The sequence below is a fragment of the Suricata suricatta genome, chromosome 10, assembly GCF_006229205.1.
Source record: "Suricata suricatta isolate VVHF042 chromosome 10, meerkat_22Aug2017_6uvM2_HiC, whole genome shotgun sequence".
NCBI classification, from domain to species: Eukaryota; Metazoa; Chordata; class Mammalia; order Carnivora; family Herpestidae; genus Suricata; species Suricata suricatta.
Window position 1 is genome coordinate 21,170,820 of NC_043709.1, and position 23,478 is coordinate 21,194,297.

The 23,478-nt window shown below is 36.1% G+C and overlaps 1 protein-coding gene across 3 annotated transcripts in view; it reads left to right on the forward strand.

The window, feature by feature from the left end:
• The window catches only part of ANKS1B (ankyrin repeat and sterile alpha motif domain containing 1B), a 1,093,013-nt gene that overhangs the window by 669,141 nt on the left and 400,394 nt on the right, over positions 1 to 23,478 (forward strand). The window lies entirely within an intron of this gene.

Genomic DNA, 23,478 nt, shown 5'->3' on the forward strand with positions numbered 1-23,478 from the left:
TATTTCTGGCAACATGCACAGTCAGAGTAGGTTTATACTGGGGGACAAGTGAGCTGCTGGAATTTGAAGCATAGCAAGGCTTTTGACTTACAAACGAAGAGGACCTTGTACATATAAGGTCATGGAAAAGCATAGAATAAAACATAGGAGATTGTTGGTTGGAATTTGAAATAATAGGAACAAAAGATTAAAATATAGGTTGGAGGTGACCTATGGCAAACCTTTCATTCCCAGGCTGCCTTTTTCAGGAGGCAGAGCTAGTACAGTTTCACCATCAGAGCAGTGTTTGGGAAGAATTAATCTGGCAGCAGCATGGAAGAACTGTGGCCGCCCATGTGTGCAAAGGCCACATTAGACAAAATCAGTATGCAGAATGATCTTTTTTCTTTTCTGCTTGCTTGTTTTTCCCTGTAGCATGATGCTTTGAATTGTACGTTAGGCCGGTTAGATTGCCTGGGAACTATGGAGAAAGCCAGCACTTCGCCTTAGGTCTTCTTGGGAAGATGCACATTGGGGTGAATATTTCTTGTCACTTCACCATGAGGTTTGGGGTTTGCCTGGCAAGAAAAGAAACTGTCTGCCTGGGTTGCTAATCCCTCAGGAAAAGATGAATAACAAGGCAGAAGAACTCCAGGTCTGCTCTGACCCAAGGCAGTAATTCTGCCTCATTACCACTTCAATGGGCCAGTCAACAAAAATTAGCAGGCTTGCCCTCTGCTGGATGTTGCCTGTTCCACTTTGTTCTTGTTTCATACAGCTAAAGAATCCAAAGATGAGAATGACCAACTAGCTGGCAGAACTGACGGATCTTTCCTGGTTAAAATAAGATCATATCTCTCATGTGAAGTGAATTTACTCCAGAAGGAGAGTCATTTCAACCACAAATATTTCTAAGAACTTACTGTATGCAAAGCATCTTGAAAAGCAGGCGGAATCTGAGGGAACTTTTCTCTTCCCAAGAAGATTACGGCATCATTTAGGAAAAAGACTTGTACCCAAGTAACTGGTATAAGATAGTGTTTGACAGATTCTCATGGGTTAAACATAATGGAGCTTTAGGAGTTCAGAGGAGCAAGATTTCACTTATTGATGATGCTCAATACAGAAAGAGGAAAAATATGGAGAAGATAAATTTTAAGCTGTGACTAGTCATAGGAGGCAGTATAATAGACTTTACAGTCAGAATGACCTGGATACAACTTTCTGCTAACATTGCTACTAGCAATGTGAGCCCGGAAATTATTTCATTTCTCTAACCTTCATCTATAAAACAGTGGTGGTGTTATGCCCAGATTACAGGGTCCCCAAAAACCAAGACCACCAGGGAGTCCGAGACACGTATGCAAAAGCAAAGGGCATTTACTCAGGCTTAAGCTCGGTCTCTCAGACCTCACTGTGCTGAGAGCCCTGAACAAAGGCTGAGTAGGGTTTTTATGGGGTTTGGAAAAGGGGGCGGTTACAGAAAATTATGACATGGGTACAGTAATCCAATCATCATCGTATAACAGCCTTAGTAACAATTTTAACTATACACATTGTCCAGAGTGTTCGTTACTTTTAGTGGGACTCAATCACGACATTTAGTGTTTCTTTGAAAATAACCAATTACAGGGTGGGCCAAGGACCCCAACGTGGGGTGAGTAACTGGTTAATCTAGCATTAAGCAACAGGTAACTATCTATAGTTTCCATCTACAGGCCTGTTCTTAGGAATGTTAAGTGTGTTAGCTGGCCGCTTCTGATTGAGTGTTGCAAGGGTGGTCGCTTGTTGAGCAATATGTGCCCTTTTCCTGTTATTGTCTAGCGATTCTGGGAGACCGAAACTTAGGCCTTTAAGCTCAGAGCGGAAACTTAAAGCCTGTCATGGAGTCAATTTGGTTCAGACCTGTGTCCTTTCAGTGGCAATCACCTATTTCATAGAATTCCTGTCAGGACTTAAAACAAATAATGCATGTAATATGCTTACTTAATGAAGAATTTGGCCTGTAGTAAATGTTAAATTAACATTAAAACTTACAGTGTTATTTTGTTATTGGATAAATTTCAACAAATAAGAGCAATTTATTCTAGAAACAAGAATCATAGACTTATCAACTAGTTAAGGGGTCTTTGGAAGTCCCGAGGGACCCAGATGGTCCTGGGGGACCCAGATACTGGTGGATCTCCTGAAACTAACAGGATCTAATATCTTGAGGTTGTCCCCTGCCTACTAAAAGATTCTACTGCTAAATAGCTTTGTAGCCTCAGTCAAATCACACACACACAGAGTCTCTAAGGGCTTCAATTACTTCTCTCTTAAAATGAAGAGAAATAGGCCTTTATAATTACTAAATCATCCTAAGAAAGAAGAACAAAACTAGAGGTATCGTGCTTCTTGATTTCAAACTATACTACAAAGTATAATGGTCAAAGCAGTATGGTATTGTCATAAAAATGGAAACACAGATTAATAGAGCAAAATAGAGAGTCCAGAAATAAAAACTCATGCATATATGGTCAATTAATTTAGGACAAAGGAGCCACAACTGTACAACAGGGAAAGAACAGTCTCTTTAATAAATGGTGCTGTGACAGTTGGATAGCTACATGCAAAAGAATGAAACTGGATTACTGTCATTCAAAAATTAACTCAAGATGGATTAAAGACTTGAATGTTAAGACCTGAAACTCCTAAAAGAAAACAGACACTAAGCAACTTGATATTGGTCTTAGTGATATTATTTTGGATCTGGCTCCAAAGGCAAGAGAAGCAAAAGCAAGAATAAACAGATGGGACTACAGCAGACTAAAAAGCTTCTGCACAGAAAAGGAGCCCATCAACAAAATGAAAAGGCACCCAAGTGAATGGGAGAAGATATTTGCGAATCATATATTCAATAAGGAATTAATGTCCAAAATATATAAAGAACTCCTGTAACTCAATTACAGAAAACAAACTATGTGTTTAAAAAAAATGGGTAGAAGACCTGAATAGGCATTTTTCCAATGAAAACATACAGATGGCCAACATACACATGAAAAGATACTCAATATCACTAATCATCAGGGAAATACAAATCAAAACCACAGTGAGGTATCACCTCACTCCTGTCAGAATGGCTAGTATCAAAAAGACAAGAAATAACAAGTGTTGGTAATTGGGAATGTAAATTGGTACATCAACTATGGAAAACAGTATGGGGTTACTCAAAAAATTAAAAATAGAATTATCATATAATCCAGCAATTTCACTACCATGTATCTATCCGAAGAAAAATAACACTAATTCAAAAAGATGCATGCATCCTTATGTTCATTGCAACATTATTTCCAATAGCCAAGATATTGAATCAACCTAAGTACCCACTGATAGATGAATGAATAAAGAAAATGTGGTATATATACAATGGAATATAATTCAGCCATAAAAACAAATGAAGTCTTACTATTTGTGACAACATGGATGGATCTTCAGGGTATTATAATAAGCAAAATAAAACAAAGACAAATACCTTATGACTTTATGTATATGTGGAATCTAAAAAACAAAACAAAACTCAGACCCATAAATACAGAAAACAAATTGGTGGTTACCAGATAGGAGGGAGCTAAGGTGAGGAAAAGGACAAGTCACTGAAGGGGATCAAGAAGTACAAACTTCTGGTAATAAAATAAGTCTTAGGAATGCAATGTACAGCATGGAAAGTATAGTCAATAATATAGATTAGCTTTGTATGATAACAGATAGTAGTTAGACCTTGTGGTAACCATTTTGCAATGTATACAAATGTCAAATCATTATGGTTTACACCTAAAACTCATATAATATTGTATGTAACTTTCACCTCAATATTTAAAAAATCAAACAGTCTCTCAGGACTACAATTACTCATCTCTTAAAATGAGGGAACATAGGCCTTAAGAGTCATAGGGGAGGCTGTTCTAGCTGGAAAGGCTTTAGATCATCAAACCCATTCCTTTTATTTGATAGATGAGGTAACCTAACAGATAATTTAAGCAATTGGCCTGTGGTATCCTGACTCCTAATTCATTTTTTTATAAATCATTACTTCAGGGGGCACAAGTGAAGGACCAGACTTCATCTAGTCAAAGTTACCAGCCAGAAAATCATAATATCCCAAATAGTAAGTGTGACTTAAAATAATAAAATTCTAAAGTCAATAGTCAGTTATAAAAGGTCTCAGAACTGTGGATTGTGGAAAATCAGATATTCTTAGAGAAAAAAAACAGTGGACATATAGGAGATTTTTTTTTCTGTGCAGTGATATTTTATCAGTGAGGAATCATAAACCCATAGAAGTCAGGTAATATGTCCAGAGTTAACACAGATAAGAAGTCACAGAGCCACAGTTAGAACCCAGTTCTACCTTCTAATCAAGAGTTCTTGCCATTATATCCCTTCCTCTTAAAACAACTGATTCTAAAAACAAGAAAAAGGTGGTAGCTGCAAATATGTTTATGAGGTTTCATTGCCTTGGCAGCAGTATATCAAATTCAAGGACTTGAGTCACCTGGTAATCTAAATCCCTGAAATGTCTTTGCTTTTAGGTTTTAGAAAGGGAAATTGTCAAATACAGGCATACAGCTCACCACAAAGTTCTTGAAAGAAAAAGAGGCCAGTAAATGTAGGCATGTGCTTGAGTGACTCCCTGTTGCTAATATATTTATTTAGGGCTTTCAGGTGGCTGAAATCATTGTGTGTAAACCTTTTCCCAAATAACACAAAACGAAAAGCTTGATCTATGGGAACCCAATGTAGTTTTAGGATGAAGACTACATTTTACTCACCTCCCAATAACTCCCAATGTTTGCCTCTGAGACGCATTGATTTATGTTATCTCTTGCTCTGTAACAGTTTGGATTTGTCACAGTTAGCAAAGTAATTTGGTTTCCTACAGGTTTTATTCTGTTTTATAGAAGCAAGAGAACAGTTTTGTGTTTGGTAGCACGAACACATGTCCTCAGAATTTTAGCCAGCATCCTTAGAAAGATATGGATTTAGTTTTAGTCATATGCCCCCCTCGAAAGGTTTATGCTTTTAAACACTGATATTACTTGAAAAGTTATGCCCAAGGCATATTGCTTCTTCTTTCCTTGCTAGGAATTGAAATGCATATTAAGCTTACTGAAAATTTACCACGTGACTGAAATCAGAATTTATATCTCATATGCAGTAACTAAGAGAAATAGATTTATTTATTCAATCAACCATACAATTTTATTAAGCCACTAATATGCACATTGCATTATTCAAAATAATTTGATGACACTGCATAGCACAAAATACATGACTCTGGTTCCGATTCTGTTTTAACTGTTACTGGGTACTTACAAAGTGAAGGAAATCACATTAATAAGACTCCTGCCTTCAGAATGTTCATCATCTATCTGGGAAAACAAATTCCCAAACATTTTAGTATGGTCTGATTAACATTTGGCAATATGGTAAGTTCTATGAAAAATATAAATATAAGCTATGTTCTAGAAGTTAGGAAGCAAGGACCTAATAGAACTTGAGATCATCAGATAGGGCTCCCTGATGGAGGAAAAACTTGAGCTCAAGTTTGAGGAAGAAGGGATTTTTCCAGATCCCAAAAGGAAAGGAAAGTTCTCCCCAAAAAGGGAGCAGGGTGGTTAAAGGTGATTTCTGGAAATTAAGTATTGCTGGAACCATAAAGTGCAAAACAGGTAGGACCCTGATCATCAAGAACGAATAATCCTTTGCTTTGCTAAGGAGCTCACACCTACCATTCTAACATTCTCTTTCAACCTGAATGTACAATATGGGTTTACAGATTCCTCAGCTCAAGGTAGGTACAGTTGTATCAGAGGCCTCTACTGAGCCATGCCTTTGAATATCCACAGCGTAGTGTGGGTCCCTCACCTGGAATCTGGGTTGGCCCTAGCATTCTCAACAACAGCATGTGGTAGAATTGATGTGTTCTAGTTCCAGAGCTAAGCCTTAATAAGTCTGAGGACCCTTGAGGGCTCTGAGGTGCTATTCGAAGAAAGCCATCCAACCTGCAGAGAGACAAATGGAGAGAGCACACAGGATACATAGAGAGAAGAAGCCTGAGACCACAATAAAACACAAGAAGCACCGCTGTCCCAGTGATCCCCAGTGGCACTAGCAGCTGAATACATCCACATCAGTGACCTCTAGCAAGGCCAGTAGAAGAAATGCTTGGGTGAGCCCAACCCATATTGTAACATAATTATGAAATTAAATGTTTATTGTTTTAATCCTATAAGGCTTGGGGTTATTTGTTATACAGTAATAGATAACTGAAACAAAAATGCATTTTAAAAGTCATATAAATACTATGCACATTTAGTAGTATGAGAAATGTCTATGTGTGAGAGGAATTATTACCCTCCCAATTACCATTTTAGTCTACCATTTTTTTAACAAGAATTTTTACCACTTAAGGATTCAGTGTAGAATGGATTGCTTCCAAATTGCAAAGCAAGAGTGAACTAATTGCCTGATGTTTAAGTACTGAGGTGAGAGTTAATCATCATTTTAGTCACCTGTACTTGCTTTATTAACAGAGAGATAGGGCTTTCCATTAAGTAGTCAGTGGGTGCACACATCCAAAGAACTGCAAAGAGATTATAGATTGCGAATCACTGAAATGAGTTCTGCAGCACTTCCAGAGGATGAGCAGAAGGAGACTGACAGTGGTCAGTGGTCTAAACTGACTTTGAGAATTAGGCACTTGTCCAGTCAAGTTATCATTTGATGTATCCAGTTACATTGATAGTCTTATCATTTTCAAGCAAAGTCAAACCAGAGAGAGAGTAGAGGCTAGGGATTAACAGTCTATTGCGTAGTTTCATATATTCTCACCCTAAATTTTCTTAGTATTAGAATTAGAAGAAGCCACTCTTACTCTGTTTTAACTATGCTATTAATTATCTGTAGTTGAAATTAAAACTTTTTCTTCTATGTTCTGTGTTTTGCTCCTAGAAAATGTAGGTATATGCATGATTGATATCAGTTGATTTGAACAAATGAATGAATAATAAATGATTGATGAATGAAGTTCAGAATTTTACAGCCTTCCTATTCCACTCATCAGTGTTTATTTAACCTTTACTAAATACCTGTTTACTGAGTAATTGGGAATAGCTAGCCAAGTTATTTCCTTCAGATAAAAATTTTGGCATAAACTATAGGTAAAGCCTTCCTATCATCCTTTCTTTATCACAGATCTCATATGATTTAACTATTGTAAATATTTGTTTTCCTTTGTTGAACCCTTTACCAAGGAAGCATACTTATTACTTGGCCTATTTTGCAGCAAAGGAGAGAGAAGATATATTAATACAAAATTTATTATGCAAATTTTCTACACACTTGACAGATCACCTAAGTGAAAATACCTAAGTAATGGCATAACACTAAAATAACCTTATTTCCAAGGACTATTTCTCTGGGAAATATAATAAATTTATTCAACTCCAGAAATAAGAAGCTTTCTTTAAAGAACTAAATCAATACTCATCATGATAGCTTGAATAAGAACACAGTATGTTCCTTATTAATCATTTTCAAACACATCCACCTACTAGTGAGTTAAGAGTATTTATTCAGTGCTTATGGGATACTTGACTGTATCTTCAGAGTTCTTAGTTTTTCTTTCCTACCCAAGAAATAACATGTTTTAAAGACAGTCTGTCACTCTTATGGATTGTGAATACTTATTCTGGCTTTCTGACTGTATTCTTTAATCAATAACATCTTATCATATTTAGAATATGATAAAATTCTTACAATGACCTTTAAGACTCTGCAGAATCTGACTCCCACCCACCTCTCCTGTCCATTTCCTACCCTTCTTCCTTTTTTACTCTGCCCCACAACAAAGGCCTTGTTACTGTCTTCAGACTCACTAAGCCCACTGCCACACTGGGCCCTTTAACATGCTTCTCCCACTGCCTACAACTCTTCCTCTGCACAGCCCCATGGCTCAACTTCCAGTCAAATGTCTTCTCAAATTGCACTTTGGGAGGGGTTGTCCCCTTCTAAGTTTCTTTGTTAAGCAATAGCCTTTAATATTTTATGGGTCCAGACTCTTTTGAGAATGTGATGAAAGCTAAGAAATCTCAGAAAAATGTGTGATTGCATATAAAAAAATTTTTCATGTCATTTTGGGAGCTTTGCTGACCACCTGAAGCCTTTTTCATATACCTCTTAAGAATCCATAGATCTAAGATTAAAACCCTAAGCTAGGGGTGCCTGGGTGGCTCAGTTGGTTAAACATTCGACTTCAGCTCAAGTCATGATCTCATGGTCTGTGGGTTCGAGCCCCACATCAGGCTCTGTGCTGACAGCTCAGATCCTGGAGCCTACTTCAGATTCCGTGTCTCCCTCTGTCTCTCTTCTCTCCTGCTTGTGTTCTCTCTACCAAAAATAAGTAAACATTTAAAAAAAATTTTTTTAACTTAATCTAGAGGTAATACCAATAAATGTTCTGTTGCTACAAAGTTTAAAAACCAGCCCAGAACAGGAGCCAAATAGCAATTCACTGACCTGTTAAGATTCCTTACTTCTATAGATGTCATTTCTTCACCTGTTTTCTTCTGAGCATTTCCTAGCACCTTCATGCATTGAAAAAATGCTTACTGGATATAGGTGCTTTGGCTTGATCAAGAAAGAAAAAGAACAAAGACTTCTGGCCTTGTTGAGCTTATATTTATTGCTTGATCCCAAAAATTGCCTAGAATATTTATACTATTGTAAGATTGTACCTCTTGTATTCTACAGTAATTTCCCTGAATTTAAACAAGCTGAGAAGTTAACACCAGGTCTTAGCTATACTCCATTAATTCCTGCTACCATCCCTGCAGAGGTCAGTAACTTCCCCACCTACACATAAACCAAGAAAAAAAATTACTTCTGATAAACACTTATAAAATTAAAGTACTAATAACATGATGACAAAAAATAATTTGAAATCATTTTTCCATTGCTGCTTAGAAAGACTGAAATCTACCACATAGCTCTACTATTAAATTTCAGGATGTTAAAGATAACCACCTAGCCATCCTATTGAAACAGTTTTATAGCAACGCTACATAAATTCTCTCCTTGACTTAGGAACAATGATTGCAATATTGTAGGCTAGGTATTTAAATTCGTGTGAAAAGGTTTGTAAGAACCATAAACATTTTATCTAATTCAAAATTTACTTTATAAGAGGAGATACTTCAACTATCATGTGTTACCTTCTCAGAACTGAATAAATTAAACTAGAATGCAAGTCTTTTTCTAATGTTTGTGTCCCATCTTGCCCTTCTGCGGAAACAGCTGTCTTTAAAACTGAAGTGTTTCATTTAATTCAACTTCTTTAAGGCATTAAGCAGAGTGCATCTGTGTTAACCCAACAGCCAAGGGACACTTCTGGTCTGTGCCTGAACTAGTTCACTGCTTTTTGTTTCCATACTTAAGCCTGTACTGTTCTTCCCTTGACCTTCACACTCTCTTTCTCTTCCTCCTCCCCTCTTCCTGCCTAAAACATCCTCTCTGATGCTTTAGATGAGATGACATCAAGGCATTTGTTCTCTGATGGTCACACGTAGAACAACAATCATAGACACATTGAGTATGTGTCTGTCCACAGACTGTTTAAAATAGAAGAAATAGGATGAGACACAAGAAAATGAGACCTGAAAGCTACCTTTTATGCCTTCTCAATTTTTTAGAAAAATAGAAAATCCCAAAAGTTCTATTTCTCTCCTGAACCTTATCAAGAGAAAGATTGGGTGTCATGTTTTTCTCATTTTCTGCAGTCACATTATGAATTTCACCATCTGTATGAGTCAGGTTTCTCCAGAGAAAGAGAACCAGTAGGATATACACACTGTGTGTGTGTGTGTGTGTGTGTGTGTGTGTATAATTTTATATTTCTTATATATTATAATATGTGGCATCTATAATATACATTCTATATATATCATACACATACACTTGACCCTTCAACAACATGGGTTTGAATACACAGGTCCACATATATGCATAGTGTTTTGATAAATACAATACATTGCTGTAAATGTATCTTCTCTTTCTTATGATATGCTTAATAACATTTTCTTTTCTCTTGCTCATTTTATTGTAAGAATACTGTATATAATACATATAACATACAAAATACATGTTCATCAGTAAAATATGTTATCAGTAAAGTTTCCAGTCAACAGTAGGCTATTAGCAGTTGGGTTTTTTTTTTTTTTAACATTTATTTATTTTTGTGAGAGTGCAAGCCGAGGAGGGGCAAAGAGAGGCAAACAGAAGAGTTAAAGTGGGCTGACAGCACCAACTTTACTGCAGGGCTTGAACTTAACTGAGAGATCATGACCTAAGCTAAAGTCACATTCTCAACTGACAGACACCCAGGTACCCCCACAGTTAAATCTTTGAGGAATCAAACATTATATGTAGATTTTTGACTGCCTGGTGGATCAACAACACTAACCCCGACATTCTTCAAAGGCATATGTATGTGTGTGTGTGTGTGTGTGTGTGTGTGTGTGTGTGTGTATACCCAAGGCACTATATATGTATATATATAGTAGAGAATATAACATATATAGTGAAGTAGGATGGGTGGATAGATAGATAGATAGACAGATAGACAGACAGACAGAATTGATTCACACAATTATGGAGGCTGAGAAGTCCAAGAGCAATAGTTGACAAATGTGAGACCCAGGAGAGCTGATGTGTAGTTTCAGTGTGAGTCCAAAAGGCAGCAGATTTGAGACCCAAAAAGAGCCAATGTTTCAGTCTGACTTCGAAGGTTATAAAAGACTAACATCCCATTCAGCAGTCAGGTAGGAGTTCCCTCTTAGATTTTTAGTTTTATTCAAGTCTTGAGTTGATTGGATGAGGTCCATGCACATTAGGAAGAAAATGTGCTTTGATATTCAGTCTACCCATTGAAATATTAATCCCACTCAGAAACATCCTCAAAGACACACCTAGAATAATGTTTGGTCTGGGTAAGGCCTGAGCACCTTGCAGCCAAGTCAAGTTGACAGATAAAATTATCACACCACCCAACTTCACATGCCTCAATGGCAGAAAAGAATCAGAGGCAAATGGGGGATGTGGTTGGTTCTTGCCACTGATCACTGAGAACTGGCAGTGGAGTGTCAAGGCTGACACTTCTTTCTTTTTTTAGTACCAAATCCAAAAGAAGTGGATATATCCTGTAATCTTTCTTCTGCTCTGAGACCATTCAGTTTAATAGTTTGGAAGACTAAGGGTGGTAGTAAAAGGATAATAACATTTTTTTTGATCTGTAGGTGACAACATAAGGAAGTGGTTTATGGTGACTTCTGTCTTTATGTTCTATATTGCAAGTGATATAGTAGTTGTCTGTTGCTACATAGCAAACTATCCCAAAACTTAGTGGCATTATATGCTAGACTTTTATTATTTCTCACAGCTTCTGGAGATCAGGAATTATGGAGCAGCTCAGCTGAGTAATTATTGTTGAGGTATCTCATGAGTTTGTAGTTAAGAAATTGGCCAGGGAAGCAGTCATCTGAGAGCTGGACTGGGGTTGGGAGATCAGCTTCCATACAGCTGTAGTTTGGTGACAGTTGCTACTGGGAGGTCTCAGTCCTTCTGTAACTGGCTCCTCTACAGGGTTGCTTGAGCATCCTCATGAAATGAAGCTGTTACCCAAAAATAAGCAACTCAAGAGCATAAGGTGGAAGCAGGAATGTCATTTATGATCTAGCCCAAGAAGTCCTACACTGTCACTTTGATAAAGTCCTTTCGTCATACAGTTTAGCCCTATTTAGTGTTGGAAGGGAGTACCCAAGGCACTGAATTGAAGAAGGCAAGAATCATTTGGGGGTTCTCTTGCAGGCTACCTCTACATAAATGTATTGGCCAGATTCTAGGACACAACACTAGATATTATTAATTAATGCCGTTAGAGTGAAGACCAGATTTTCCAAGTTCATTGATTATAGGATTCTATCCAAAGCTTTGCTACATCAAAAAAGATAAACTTATTACCCTAACTTTATTAGTTCACCCACTGACATAGGAGAAGTGTATTAAGGAATTAAGACAAAATTTTCTTGTAATAAAAATGTGCCTTCTATCTTCAATGTATTTGAAATTTCTCCTACTATTGATTGATTTCCAACATGTTTATGATAATGGAAGTTAAATCTAGAATACTGTATTCATTTTCCTTTTCACAATACATTGGACATCTTCCAGTTTCCAACTCTTTTGCATTCTTTTGTAAATTTCAAAGTACGTAATCAATACAGTGACTTCTCATGCATTCTCCAGCAATTATTAAAATTTACTATGTAATCAACGTTGTTTGACCTGTGGTATACATTGAAGAACAGGTAAAAGTCATTGGCCTAAAAGAAATTTACAGTCCCATGGAAGAGATATATCTATTCTAAGACAATTTCAATACAGTATGGTAAAGACTATCGTACAAATATGCACAGAGTTCTGGGTGGCCATAGGGAAAAAGTACTCACATCTTCCCAGGGGCTGATACTAAGGAAGTCTTCAGAGAAAGGATAACACCTGAGTTATATTTTGAACATTGGTAGGAGTTTACCAAATGGACTGGGATTGGGTGAGATGGTTCAGTAGGGAAGACAGTTTACATAAAATGACCAGATATGCAAAAGCAAGAAAGTAATGGAATTCAGGACATCCTATCCCAAAATATAGTGCCGTAACATATTGAATATTTTAAGCTACAGGCGTCTGAGAACACATCAGAAGTAGAGGTAAGAAGTTCACTGGCTTTCTCCCCTCTCACCTTCTCTGAAACAAGTCATATACCCTCTGGGTATAAGGGGCATCTTAACCTCAAAGACAAAGGGATGTTGAAAAAAATTCCTAACAAACAGGCATGGCTAAATTTCTCCCAGGTTACTACAACTACTACATACCCCTTGACCTGTTGTCATATTTCTCCACAACTGTGCACAAATCTGTTTCTTATGTTTTTATTTCCTTATGAAGGCTCCTGTGTCATATAAAATGTGTGTTTTTATTTCCTTATGAAGGCTCCTGTGTCATATAAAGTGTATGTAAACTTTATGCCTTTCTCCTGTTAATTTTCACTTTGCCACTTTTCAGACCCAGCCACAGACCCTGAGAGGGTCAAAGAAAACTTCTGATTCCTCTACAAAAGCATGAAATAGTATGACCTATGTATTAGTTTTCTACTCTGCTGTAACAAATTACCATACACATGTTAGTTTAACAATATAAGTCTGTTCTCTTCCCATTAGGTCCAAAGTCTGACACGAGTTTCACTGAGCTAAATTAAAAATGTCAGTAGGACCGCATTACTTTCTGGAGGCTCTAGGGATCGCTTCTCAGCCTTTTGGCTAAGATCAAGTGGAGGCTCTAGGGAAGAGTCCATTTACCTGCATTTTCCAGCTTCTAGAGGCCACCCACATTCTTTGGTTTGTGGTCCTCTCCCCTCCCCCATCTTCAAAGCCAGCTATTTGGGGTCCTCTACTCCCCATCTTCAAAGTCAGATCTTTCCCACACTGCCATCTCTTTTTTTCTGATATGGGAAAAATTCTCTGCTTTTCAGGACTTCTTAGGACTTCTGTGGTTAGATTGGGCCAACCTGGATAATCCAGGATAATGTCCCCATCTCAAGATCCTTAACCTTAATTACATCTGCACCATTCTTTCTTTCCTGTAAAATAACATATTCACAGATTCAAAGGGTTAAAGTATAGCATTCTTTGGGAGCCACTATTCTGCCTAGCACAGCCTATTCAGAAAAGACCCAAAAGTGCAGCATAGATAGACTGTAGGGTTCTTGGGAGTAAACGGCAAAAGATTAGGCTAGAAAAGTAGGCAGCAGAAGCCAGCACAAGAAAATCCAAGAGTGCCAGGCTAAGTGGACTAAATATTACCTTGTGTAGGAGATATTTATATTTTCATTTGCCCAACTTTCATCACCCCTTTCTCTTATTAATAGGGTCCCTGTTTTCCTGTGTAGAACTTCCCCTTGGGAATACCACATACTGTGGTTTTGATTAGGCTGCCAATCATAGTATATTACCCTCTATCTACAGAATTGCACATGGGACTCAGGCCTGCCTTCCTGGCCTTTGTGTAGACATATTAAACTAAAGACTTTGCCTTGAATTTCATAGATACTGGAAAAGCAAGTATCTCTCTTGCCCTTGAGGTTGCTAGCTGGGATGATATAAAAGCTTGCAATTATCTGTGGCCCTTTCATCTCAATCACTGAGAGGAAGTTCATCTGCTTGTAAGAGATGCAACTACCTAAGAGACAAACAGAAGCAAAAAATGGACATCTGAGGACTGATTTAAATTCCTGGACTCGAAACTGTCCTTTTGTTTTCAGTGGGTGACTTGCAGCGTAGAGTCCTGAGTAACTTACCTTAAATGCTGAGAGCTCTAAAAGGGTGAAAGCAATGGAGAGATGTCGTCAGGTTTCCAATGAACAGAACAGTTTGTAGTAAAGACGGACAGACATTAAATCTTCAATGTAGCAGCTGCTATGTGGTTCAGTTAGACCAGACAAGCCACGGGAGCAGAGAATTCTAGTATGGGGTACCCAACAATGTCAAATGTTTGAGAGAACAGAAGCAAAAAGCAACCATATGATTTGGCAAAGTAGTGATTATTGGCATCCTTAACCAGAGTTACTTAAATGGGCTAGTAGGACTTGAACTGTGGGAGGTTGAGGAGTTAATGTTTTAAACAATATTTTTATTGTTATGTTTCATTATAAAAGTAAAAAATTTCAATATAGACTATCCAACACATGTATAAGGAAAATAAAAATCACCAATAACCTCATTAGAAATAACTACTGTGGGTTTGATCCTTTCCTTCCAGGCAGTGATATGATTCTGCATTTATTGCTTATTATTATATTGTTAACAGTTCCTCTTGTCATTAAATATCCTTGAAAACAGGACTTATATTGGCGGTACATTATGCCATCATATGGGGATGGGTCAATTCTTTACATATCTTTGAATAAAAATTACAAGATCATAATGGTAAATTATGTTAGAATAACTTTGTAAAAAGATTGCCCGTTTGTGTACCTTAATTCTGTAGCCCCCAATCAATGTACTAGTAACTCTATTTCAAGTTCATCTTCATTTTAAGGAGGATTTTTTGAAATTACCAATTGCATGTGCATTTTTACTACCATGAGCAATTGGCTTTCCCTCTCCCTCTACTGAAGGAGCAAAGTATGTCATTTAGCTTTCTTTTGTTCCTGAAATAGTAAAAGAATTCTTTTTTTCTGTTTCTTTTTATGTCTCTTAGATGTGGCATCCTGTTTCCTACTGAGCTTTTTTGACCCAACTCCTACAAGCTTTTGCTTTTTCTCTGTGATCTCCTCAGGAATTTGCCCTACATTCCATGTTCTATGGCATTTCCATTTGTGCTTCATCTCCCTGTTAAGTTTTTTCTTAAGTAACTTTTCTAATCCTTGCCAATTTTTTCTCATTGCAAATATAACAGATTGTGCTGCTGCTGCACTTTTGGAAATGTTTTGCTTGATCCAGTCAAAAACAGCATTTTTAACCAAATCAACATTTGACACTATGACATTCAGTTATTGGAAGTTCATGTTTAAAATTACCAAAAGGTAGATGCTCAGAAGAGATTTATACATACCAAGAAACAAATATTTTTTTATTATGGTATTAGAGTTCCATAACTTGTCTGACTAAATGCTATATCTATGAGAAGCACACAACCAATAAAATCAGGAAAATAGAAAATTCTTAGCAAACTACAGGTTATGATTCCACCATCTAGTATGTTTTCTTAGCCAACTAGGAATTCAACAATATAGTTATGATATCTAAATAAAATGCATCAATTAAAGAATTTAGGGAACAAAGTATGACTCCATTTTATTTTATGCCACTTTTTCCTAAAAGGTCAAAAATCACACGTTTTCAAAGTTTCTCCTACAGTTTTACCAACATGACTTTTTAAAAGTTTATTTATTTATTTTAAGAGAAAGAGTGAGAGAGCCTAGGGGAGGGGCAGAGAGAGAGAGAGAGAGAGAGAGAGAGAGAGTGAGAGAGAGAGAATCCCAAGTAGGCTCCACACTCTCAGTGAAGAGCCTCATGTGAGATGTGAACTGTGAGATCATGACCTGAGCCAAAATCAAGACACTTAACCGACCGAGTCACTTCAACACAACTACTTTTTTGTGTGTATTTATTTATTTTGAGAGAAAGAATGGGGCAGGGTCAGAAAAAGGGGGTGAGGGGTTCCAACGTGGTCTCTGTGCTGAAAGCAGAGATCCTGATGCGGGAATTGAACCCATGAACTGTGAGATCATGACCTGAGCCGAAGTCAGATGTCTTCAACCAACTAAGCCACCCATGCACCCCCAACATGACTTTTTAAAAAGTTTGTGGGAAATTTCAAACATATACAAAAGTAAGGAGAATAGTACTATGAACACTTATGTGCCCATCATCTAGCTTAAAAGCCTATCCAATACATGACCAATCTTGTATTCCTCTATACCAACCATTCACTCCCTATAAATACCCAGAATTATTTTGAAGAAAATTTCAGACATTGTATCATCTTATCTGTTATTACATTGTGTACTCAAGCAGGCTTAAAATATAACCAAGAGGACTTAAAATATAACCAAAATACCATTACCACACCTCAACAAAAATCAAACAATAATTCCTTAATATAATCCAAGATCTACTCAATGTTTAAAAATATCCCATTGTCTCAGTTTAGTTTTTAATCTTTTGTGTGTTTGAATCAGGTTGCTGAGGATATAAATATATTATGAGTGGTTGATAGATCCCTTAAAACTCTTTTTTATTTAATTTTTTATTATGTTTTTATTTATTATTGAGGTAGAAACAGAGCATGAGCAGGGGAGGGGACACAGAATCCAAAGCAGGCTCCAGGCTCTGAGCTGTCAGCACAGAGCCCAATATGGGGCTCGAACCCATGAACTGTGAGATCATGACCTGAGCCAAAGTCGGACACTTAACCGACTGAGCCACCCAGGCACCCCTAAAACTCTTTTAATGTACAAGTTCACACTACATTTCTTTTTATTTTGTTCCTTGAAAATTATTTGTTGATAATTAAAAGGCCTCACTCAATATGAAACTCAATTTTTTAAAATAATTAAATCCCTGATTAAACTAAAGGCAATGCCATAACAAACTGTGTGAAGGAAAGTGTGGAGTCTGTCTTCATTGCTGAAATCCTAGCATCTAGCACACTGATGAGTCCTTTGAGGTCATCAGGAAATGTTTTAAACCCATTTCTGTTGAGTATAAAATTCACTCATTCATTCATTCATTAAACAGATATTTATTGAGGACTTGCTTTATGTTAGAACAATATATGTATTTCCATGTTTAAGCAATACAGACATCAGTCTCAAGTGTAGCTTAAGTCAGTCTTCAAATGGGCATAAATAAATATATATTCTGGCTAAACTTATTTTTAAAAAATTATTATATCACATACAGAGCCTAAAATAAATAATAAATGGAAAAGCTGTCTTCTTACACTGGTTCACCAGAGATTCACTGGATGAAAAGAGAGAACATGAAGAGAGAAGAGTAATTTTTTAATCTAGGATGTACTTAGTCTCTACAATTATTATGTACATGGATTAAACATATATTGAAGATATTTATAATTTATTCTAGGTATAAGATAAGCAATGAGAACCATAGGAAAAGTAAAATCTGAAGGATTAGGAAGACATATGAATTTGATGGCAAATTGTCTAAAAGACAAAAGATAGGAAAGAGTAAGGGTTAATTTCAAAATTTATAGCTTTCAATATTAAAAGAGTGGAGTAGTATATGCAATTATTATGTAAAGCAACATGTAAAAACCTTTCAAAATATTGCACCCCAATCCTGTTTATTATATTGCATAATGAAAACAAGACAGAAAACTTTTTAATGATTTTTAAAAATAGAACTATTAGAATAATTTGGTAATCTTTTACATAATAGTCACTATAATCTGTAGCCATATAATTTAAACAGATGCAACTTTATACACAGATGGTTTATGTCACACTTTAGTTTGGGTAAAATATATTTAAATACATTTTCCAATTATTTAAAATGTGATATTACAAGCACTCCTTTCTAGACTGCCTTGTGCAGTGGTTAATCTTTTGTTATTGGAAATGAGCCCATTTATATTTGTAAAATGCTAAAGAAAGAAATAATTATGCACCCAACTCTGGTTTTTAGGAACAGATTTTGTAACTTTAATAATGTATTGAATAGGACTGAACTTATCTTCCTGATAATACAAATTTGTTAATTAGAATGAGCCATAAATAATTGAATTGATGTGCTGCCAACAACTTAATGGACTGGAGAAATAGATAGAGTCTCACTAGATAATCTATATATCTTATTGATTTATTGAATCCCCCCTTCAAAATACTTCAAAGATAGTAGGAAAATCATGGAAGGAAAATTTCAAGCCATTTTATCATTTTTAACCATAAAATTCCTTGCAAAGTCAATGGATGTTTCGCAGAATCACTACCGTCTCAAATGTCTACTGTTGCTACCATCTTATGTTATATAACATTCCCTTTGCTCCCAATAGAGCATGAGCCAACTTTAAAATGTTTAAAATAATTAACTTTATTAATATTATCATCATTGAGTTACATCTTATTTGTGACAAAATGTCAGTTTCAGTTCATCATAGTCATTTCTTAGAGGCTAACACACCCTATATATTTTATATTTTACAACATATAATATAAAATGTTTTAAAATAATATTACATCATTTTTGAGTTCTGTTTTTATTGCACATTAAAATTTTTTTATTTGATCATAATTGACACACAATGATACATTAGTGTTAGGTATACGGTATAGTGACTCAATTTCTCTATGTGTTATGCTATGCTTAACACAAGTGTAGCTGCCATCCATCACCATATAATGCCATTACATTATTGTACATATTGTAAAGTGACATAATAACCTAGGTTCCTTATGAAGAATCAAAGTCAATGACTTCCTTCTTTCTAAGCCCACAGTCTTAGTAATGCTATGATGCATTATGTGTCACTGGTCCCATTCTGATGCAATTGTTGAACCAAGTACATTAAGTCACAACTACATGTTAAGCATTCTACTATTCCTTCTCTTCTGTTTGATCATTTTTATTATAAATACAGTCACTATACTTTATATCTGCTAAATACTCTTCAGCTGCCCAATTTATAAAGTATATGTGTATTTAAAAATATGTACCAACTACTATGTTAAGCATTTTACATTAATTATTTCCATTTAACTGTAGAACAGTCCTGTGACATAAGCATAATTTTTAAGCTCATCTCCAAGAAAAGGAACCCAAGGCTGAGGATGGCTAGGTAATTTGACTAAGATTACCGAGCTAGTAAGTGGCAGAAGAGATTTAGGTTTGTCTACCTTCATTCTTCCAGTTATTCTCTTATGAAACAAATGCTTATTCAGAACACACTATATGCAGTGCTTTGCACTAAGTCTTGATAGAATTAGAGAGATGAAATCTTGGAACCCTGAATCTTGACACCATTACTCTGTTGTCTACTGGTGTTCCTCCCAATAATACTTTATTTTATTAAGTTCTTTTTGTAAATTTTTTAAATGTTTATTTATTTTTGAGAGAGAGAGAGAGAGAGAGAGAGAGAGAGGCAGAGCATGAGCAGGGGAGGAATAGAGAGAGAGGGGGAGACACAGAATCTGAAGCAGGCTCCAGGCTCTGAGCTGTCAGCACAGAGCCCAATGCAGGGCTTGAACCCACAAACTACGAGATAGTGATCTGGGCCAAAGTCAGATGCTTAACTGACTGAGCCACCCGGGTGCTCCAAGTCCTTTTTTTAAAATGTTTATTTATTTTGAGAGAGAGCAAGCATAAGCAGGGGAGGGGCAGAGAGAAAGGGAGAGAGATAATCCCAAGCAGCCTCCATGCTGTCAGTCTAGAGCCTGACGTAAGGCTTGATCTCATGAACGATGAGATCATGACCTGAGCCAGAATCAAGAATTGGACACTTAACCGACTGAGCCACCCAGGGACCCTATTATCTATTTAATTTTCCATTGACTGTTGCGATTAACTTCCTTTGGGTAATATCAAGGATAAGTTTCCCAAAATATGCTTCATAGATCATTAGCTTCTCAAGGTGCTCTGATAAAAAAGTGGAGAGTAACTTTTGGTCATACGAAGCTCAGAGACATCAGTGCTATATGTCCCTTCACGGAGATTGATGATGCAAATCAGTATATCAATGCCTCATAGAAAATCTTATTATTATCTTAACTATATTAAAGAAATCTGTTTAATTTCTTTTATTCCTAATTTCCTGAAGCTACTTGACCACTGAATCCTTGTTTTATATTATTCCTTTAATTATCTCATAGAATGTTACAAACTTTCACAAACCTTGTGTTAGCCTCTATCCTTGATTCCTTGAGAGAATCCTTGTATATGGCTTAGTATCCAAAAATATACAAAGAACTTATCAAATTTAACACCTAAGAATTAAATAACCCAGTTGAGAAATGGGCAGAAGACATGAACAGAAACTTTGCCAAAGAAGACATCCAGATAGCTAACAGACACATGAAAAGGTGCTCAAACATCACTCATCATCAGGGAAATAAAAATAAAAACCACACACTGACATATCACCTCACACCTGTCAGAATGGCTAAAATTAACAACACAAGAAAAACAGGTATTGACAAGGATGCAGAAAAAGGGAAAGGCTATTGTCCTGCTGGTGGGAATGCAAACTGGCACAGCCACTCTGGAGAACAGTATGGAGGTTCCTCAAAAAGTTAAAAATAGAAGTACCCTATGACTCAGTAATTGCATTATTAGGTATTTACCCAAAGGATACAAATACACAGATTCAAAGAGGTACATGCACCCCAATGTTTATTGCAGCATTATCAACAATAGCAAAACTATGGAGAGAGCCCAAATGTCCATTAACTGATTAATTAATGAATAAGATGTGGTATACACACATGCGTGAACACACACACACACACACACACACACACACACAGAAATATTACTCAGCCATCAAAAAGGGTGAAATCTTTCCATTTGCAATGATGTGGATGTAGCTAGAATGTATTACACTAAGTGAGATAAGCTGATCAGAAAAAAAGACAAATACCATATGATTTCACTTTTGTGGAATTTAAGAAACAGATGAACATATGGGAAAGGTGAAAAAGAAGAGAGAAGGAGACAAATCACAAGAGATTCTTGATAGAGAACAAACTGAGGGTTGATAGAGGGAGTTGGGTGAGAGATGGCCTAGATGGGTGATAGGTATTAAGGAGAACACTTGTGATGAGCACTGGATTTTGTATGTAAGTGATGAATCACTGAATTTTACTCCTGAAACCAATATTGCACTGTATATTGGTTAACTAAAATTTGAAAAAATATATGTTTGAGTAAAACATAAAAATATACCCTATTTTATGCAAGGCACTCTATTAGGTACTACTGGGACAAAGAGATGATTAAGACATGACTTCCATCATTTAGGTGTTTAAAGCCTGGTGAAAGACATATACATAAATTCTACACAGTATCCAAAGTGAAAAGTACCGTGTAAGAGACACAAATAATGTGCTGTGGGAGTTTATAGGAAGAAGAAATTATTCCTACTAGAGTATCCCAGAAGACCTTATCTTAGAGAAGACATGGAAGGACCTTGAAGGACCAAGAGAATAGAACCATGAGGAAATTGGAAATTAGGAGGAGGGTAGCCACAGGTAGAGAGGATAGCATGAGCAAAAAGAGGGGCTCAAGAAGACATTCTCTTAATATGGATGGTAGGGAATACGGATGAAGTTGGGGCAGATTAAGCCCAAATAATGAAGAGTTTTGAAAGCCACATAATGTTGATAATGCTAATAATAAATGACAATAGTCATAGTAATATGCTAGTATTAATGGTAGTTAACATTTATTGAGATTTACCACATGCCAAGGACTATTCTAAGTATTACTTAATCTCTCAAAAATCCTATAAGGTAAATACTTATTTTTTAGATTCTTCTAATTTTACAGGGAGGAAATGGACCTACAGAGAGATTTTGCTCATATTCCCATAGGAAGTTTCCTCTTTACTTCTTAAACTTTGAAAAATTGCCAGAGCTCATATATAAGTAAGCTGTTACACAGCTTTAAGCCATCCTCTAATTAGAAAATACTATTGAAATCAAAGGCAGGAAGAGTGTACAGTTCTACCCTAGAGTATATACTAAGTTAAAATAGACAATTCTACTGAGATTAGGTATATATTCTTACTAAACCAATTTATTGTGATTACAATAAATCCATACCATGCATTTGATTTAGAGGTTCACTGTGGTTCATATAAATGAACAGTACAATCTAAGGTTTATTATATTGGTACTAACCTCTTTTCCTACACAGTTTGTATTTGTTGTGTTTTTTTATCATGCTAAAGCATTATTTTTATCATCCTGATGTGAAGTTAGTAATTGATAGTTCAGAGAATTGGGACTTAGTTGAAGAGATATATGACTTTGGATCTACAACTGAGCTGGCATTTGGCCTTGAAAGGATTTCATAAACTTTTTGTTCCTACTGTTTTATTCAAAGCACATCTAAAACTACAAAAATGTTGTTGCTGTTGTTGTTGTTGTTGTTTTATTGTATGCATGGTTCTAAGTTGCTTATCTGTGACCCGTTAGGTGAACTATGAGTACATAGTTATTCTCAATTAAACCATATTTGATATAGCAGAAAGCCACTTTTGTCAAAACCAATAGAGAAGAAAATAGAAGCTATAGAATACTATATGCATGAAAGAAACAAAAATCCATTAAACAAAACATACATATTGAGACTGAAAACATAGATACACATTCATGTAAAATTTCAGTCTCTGAACCTAAACACAGGAAGCACAGGAATATTTTCACATATTAATACCACTACCGTACAATCTGGGCAGACTTTGCTAAATATTCATGGGAACTTAAAGTTGCTATTTGACTGGATGAAGAATCCAACATAGAACAAAGTATTCTGTGGACATATCAGAAAGCAACATGTTAGAAATTTTATATGCATATGATTTTTAAAAACAAAACAAATGATGACTATAGCAAAGCAGTATCACAAAGCAGTGTTAGTGTTGTTGTTTTCTAATGTCAGCTAGGTACATAAATGCTACTGAGATGATCTTTGTATTTGTTTTTTTTTTTAATTTGCTTTAGAATCCAGAGGTGTTGAGACAAAGACTTCCTTTACTAGCCACCAATTTTCTTATATCTATCAACAATCACTATTTATACAGAGAGTAAAATAGTGTTCACAAGACCAAAAACAAGAAAAGAAATGAAATTACTATTTCATAATGTATCTTGGATCTTAGAGCTCAACT